The sequence below is a fragment of the Ursus maritimus genome, unplaced genomic scaffold (genome assembly GCF_017311325.1).
Source record: "Ursus maritimus isolate PB19 unplaced genomic scaffold, ASM1731132v1 scaffold_19, whole genome shotgun sequence".
Lineage (NCBI taxonomy): Eukaryota > Metazoa > Chordata > Mammalia > Carnivora > Ursidae > Ursus > Ursus maritimus.
In genome coordinates this window covers 17,103,488-17,109,168 of record NW_024424341.1, presented here as the reverse complement: position 1 = coordinate 17,109,168, position 5,681 = coordinate 17,103,488, and positions in this window count along the sequence as shown.

Here is a 5,681-nt window from a genome sequence, read left to right as displayed (position 1 = left end):
GTAACCACCAAACCAGCCCTACATGAGATATTAAAGGGGGTTCTATAAAAGTAAAAAGGCCCCAAGAGTGATACAGAACAGAAGTTTACAATCTATAGAAACAAAGACTTCACAGGCAAAACAACATCATTAAAATCGTATCTCTCCATAATCACTCCCAATGTGAATGGCCTAAATGCACTCATAAAACACCACAGGGTTGCAGATTGGATAAAAAGACATGACCCATCCATTTGCTGTCTACAAGAGACTCATTTTGAACCTAAAGATACATCCAGACTGAAAGTGAAGGGATGGAATACCATTTTTCATGCCAATGGTCCTCAAAAGAAAGCTGGGGTAGCAATTCTCATATCAGACAGATTAGATTTTAAACTAAAGACTGTAGTTAGAGATACAGAAGGACACTATATTATTCTTAAAGGATGTATCCAACAAGTGGATATGACAATTATAAATATCTATGCCCCCAACAGGGGAGCAGCAAGATACAAAAGCCAACTCTTAACCACAATAAAGAGACATATAGATAATAATACGTTAATAGTAGGGGACCTCAACACTCCGCTCTCAGCAATAGACAGATCACCTAAACAGAAAATCAACAAAGAAACAAGAGCTTTGAATGACATACTGGACCAGATGGACCTCATAGATGTATATAGAACACTATACCCCAGAACAACAGAACACTCATTCTTTTCAAATGCATACGGAACTTTCTCCAGAATAGACCATATACTGGGTCACAAAACAGGTCTCAACTGATACCAAAAGACTGAGATTATTCCCTGCATATTCTCAGACCACAATGCTGAAGTGGAACTCAATCTGGAACAATTTGGAAGAAACTCAAACACTTGGAAACTAAGAACCATCCTGCTCAAAAATGATTGGATAAACCAGGAAATTAAAAATCAGTTTAAACAATTTCTGGAGACCAATGAGAATGAAAACACATCAGTTCAAAACCTGTGGGACACTGCAAAGGCGGTCCTAAGGGGAAAATACATACCCATCCAAGCCTCACTCAAAAGAATAGAAAAATCTAAAATGCAGTTTTTATATTCTCACCTCAAGAAGCTGGAGCTGGAACAGAAGAACAGGCCTAACCCACGCATGAGAAGACAGGTGATCAAGAGTAGAGCAGAGATCAATGAATTAGAGACCAGGAGTACAGTAGAGCAGATCAATAGAACTAGAAGCTGGTTCTTTGAAAGAATAAATAAGATCAATAAGCCACTGGCCAGACTTATTCAAAAGAATAGAGAAAGGACCCAAATTAATAAAATCATGAATGAAAGGGAAAAGATAACAACCAACACCAATGAAATAGGAAGGATCATTAGAAACTTTTAGCAACAGCTTTATGCCAATAAATTAAACAACCTGGAAGAAATGGATGCCTTCCTGGAAACCTATAAACTACCAAGACTGAAACAGGGAGAAATTGATTATTTAAACAGACTGATTAATTATGAAGAGATTGAAGCAGTGATCAAAAACCTCCCCAAAAACAAGAGTCCAGGGCCTCACGGATCCCCCGGGGAATTCTACCAAACACTAGCTAATAGGATCCAACAGTACATTAAAAGGATTATCCATCAAGACCAAGTGGGTTTCATCCCTGGGATGCAAGGGTGGTTCAACATTTGCAAATCGATCAGTGTGATAGATCATATCAACAAAAAAAGAGTCAAGAATGATATGACCCTCTCAATTGATGCAGAAAAAGCATTTGACAAAGTACAGCATCTTTCTTGATTAAAACTCTTCACAGTGTAGGGATAGAGAGAAAATGCCTCAATGTCATAAAAGCCATCTACAAAAAGCCAACGGTGAATATGATTCTCAATGGGAAAAAACTGGGAGCTTTTCCCCTAAGGTCAGGAACATGGCAGGGATGTCCACTCTCACCATATTGTTCAACACAGGACTAGAAGTCCTAGCCTCATGAAACAGATGGAGGAGGAGAAGGAGAAGAAAGAAGGGAGGAGGAGGCAGAGGAGAAGAAAGAAGGGAGGAGGCGGCAGAGAGGAGAAAAAAGAAGGGAGGAGGAGGCGGAGGAGAAGAAGAAGGGAGGAGGCGGCGGAAGAGGAGAAGAAAGAAGGGAGGAGACGGCGGAGGAGAAGAAAGAAGGGAGAAGGCGGCGGAGGAGGAGAATAAAGAAGGGAGGAGGCAATGGCAGAGGAGAAGAAAGAAGGGAGGAGGCGGAAGGAGGCGGCGGCGGCGGAGGAGGAGGAGGAGGAGGAGGGGAAGGAGGAGAAGGAGAAGGAGAAGGAGGAGAAGGAGGAGGAGGAGGAGAAGGAGGAGAAGGAGGAGAAGGAGGAGAAGGAGGAGAAGGAGGAGAAGGAGGAGAAGGAGGAGAAGGAGGAGAAGGAGGAGAAGGAGGAGAAGGAGGAGAAGGAGGAGAAGGAGGAGAAGGAGGAGAAGGAGGAGAAGGAGGCGGCATCCGGATCGGCAAAGAAGTCAAACTTCCACTCTTTGCAGATGAATGATACTCTAGGTGGAAAACCCAAGGGACTCCTGATGGCTCAGTCAGTTGAGCATCTGCCTTCAGCTAAGGTCATGATCTCAGGATCCTGGGATCAAGCCCCGTGTCTGGCTTCCTGCTTAGCATGGAGTTTGCTTCTCCTTATCTATTTCTTCCTCCCCATGCTTGCTCAAACTCTCTCTCAAAGAAATAAATAAAATCTTTTAAAAAAGAAAAGAAAATACAAAAGACTCCACCCCAAAATTGCTAGAACTCATACAGGAATTCATCAAGGTGGCAGAATATAAAATCAATGCACAGAAATCAGTTGCATTTCTATACACTAACAATAAGACAGAAAGAGAAATCAAGGCGTCGATTCCATTTACAACTGCACCAAAACCATAAGATACCTAGGAATCAACCTAACCAAAGAGGCAAAGAATCTGTACTCAGAAAGCTGCAGAACACTCATGAAAGAAATTGAGGAAGACACAAAGAAATGGAAAATTGTTCCATGCTCCTGAATTGGAAGAAGAAATACTGTTAAAATGTCTATGTTACCTACAGCAATCTATACATTAAATGCAATCCCTATCAATATACCATCAACTTTTTTCACAGAGCTGGAAAAAAATATCCTAAAATTTGTACAGAACCAGAAAAGAATCTGAATAGCCAAAGGAATATTGAAAAAGAAAACCAAAACTGGTGGCATCACAATTCCAGACTTTAAGCTCTATTACCAAGCTGTAATCATCTATGGTACTGGCACATAGACACACAGATCAGTGGAAAAGAATAGAGAACCCAGAAAAAGACCCTCAACTCTATAGTCAACTAATCTTTGACAAAGCAGGGAAGAACATCCAATGAAAAAAAGATAGTCTCTTCAACAAACGGTGTTGGGAAAATTGGACAGCCACATGCAGAAGAATGAAATTAGACTATTTTCTTACACCATACACAAAAATACACTCAAAATGGATGAAAGAAGTAAATGTGAGACAGGAAGCCATCAAAATCCTAGAAGAGAACACTGGCAGCAACTTCTATGACCTCAGCTCCAGCAACTTCTTGCTACACAAGTATCCAAAGGCAAGGGAAACAAAGGCAAAAATGAACTGTTGGGACTTCATCAAGATAAAAATCTTTTGCACAGCAAAGGAAACAGTCAACAAAACCAAAAGACAACCAACAGAATGGGAGAAGATATTTGCAAATGTCTTATCAGAAAAAGGGCTAGTATCCAAAATCTATAAAGAACTTACCAAACTCAACATCCAAAAAAATACATAATCCAATCAAGAAATGGGCAGAAGACATGAACAGACATCTCTCCAAAAAAGACATACAAATGGCCAATACACACATGAAAAAATGCTCATCATTATGTGGCATCAGGGAAATACAAATCAAAACCACCTCTTGCCAGTCAGAATGGCTAAAACTAACAAGCCAGGAAATGACAGATGTTGGTGAGGATGTGGAGAAAGGGGAACTCTCTTACACTTTGGTGGGAAGGCAAGCTGGTACAGCCACACTGGAAAACAGTATGGCGGTTCCTCAAAAAGTTAAAAATAGAGTTACCCTATGACCCAGCAATTGCACTACTGGGCAACTACACCCAAAATACAAATGTAGTATCACTTGGGGCACCTGCACCCCAATGTTTTTAGCAGCAATGTCCACAATAGCCAAACTATGAAAAAGCCAAGATGTCCATCAACAGATGAATGGATAAAGATGTCGTACATATACACAATGGAATACTACTCAACCATCAGAGAAAAACCAAAATCTTGCCATTTGCAATGATGTGGATGGAACTACAGGGTATTATGCTAAGCAAAATAAGTCAATCAGAGAAAGACAATTATCATGATCTTGCTCATACGTGGAATTTAAGAAACAAAACAGAAGATTATAAGGGAAGAGAGGAAAAAACAAAACAAGATGAAGTCAGAGGCAGAGCAACCATAAGAGACGCTTAACTATAGGAAACAGACCGGGGGTTGCTGGAGGGGAGGGAAGTGGGGGGATGGAATAACTGGGTGATGGACATTAAGGAGGGCACATGAAGTAATGAGAACTGGGTGTTATATAAAACTGATGAATCACTGACCTCTTCCTCTGAAACTAATAATACAGGATATGTTAATTAACTGAATTTAAATAAATTTTAAACAAAGAAAATAAAATAAAAAATAAATTAAAAAATAAGAAAACAAAGACTGAAACAAAAAACAAAGAAGGACACTGTAAACAACAAAGGGGACAATTCAGGGGTGCCTGGGTGGTTCAGTCCTAAGGCGTCTGCCTTCGGCTCAGGGCATGATCCTGGCGTTCTGGGATCGAGCCCCACATCAGGCTCCTCCACTGGGAGCCTGCCTCTTCCTCTCCCACTCCCCCTGCTTGTGTTCCCTCTCTCGCTGGCTGTCTCTCTCTCTGTCAAATAAATAAATAAAATCTTAAAAAAAGGGGGGGCAATTCAACAAGAAGATATAACAACTGTATATAATTATGCACCCAAAATAGAGCACCCAAAGACATAAAGCAGTTATAACAAACATAAAGGAACAAGTCAAAAACAATACTGTAAAAGTAGGGACTTTAACACCCCACTTACATCAATGGACAGACCATCTAAACAGAAAACTAAGTAATCACTATCATTTACAACTGCACTAAAAATAATAAAATACTTACGAATAAACCTGACCAATGTGGTCAAAGACCTGTATTCCAAAAACTATAAATCACTGATGAAAGAAGTTGAAGAGGACACAAAGAAATGGAAAGATATTCCACACTCATGGATTGGAAAAACAAATATTGTTAAAATGTCTATACTACCCAAAGCAACCTATGCATTTAATGCAATCCCTAGAAAATGCCAAACAATCCTAAAACGTGTATGCAACCATGAAAAGCCCTTAATAGCCAAAGCAATCTTGAAAAAGAAAAGCAAAGCTGGAGGCATCACAACTCCAGGCTTCAAGCCATACTACAAAGCTGTAGTGATCAAAACAGTAGGTACTGGCACAAAAATACACACAGAGATCAATAGAACAGAACAGAAAACCCAGACATGAGCCCACAATTACACAGTCAATTAATTTCAACAAAGCAGGAAAGAATATCCAATGGGAAAAAGGCTATCACTTCAACAAATGTGCTGGGAAAACTGGACAGCAACACGTAGAAT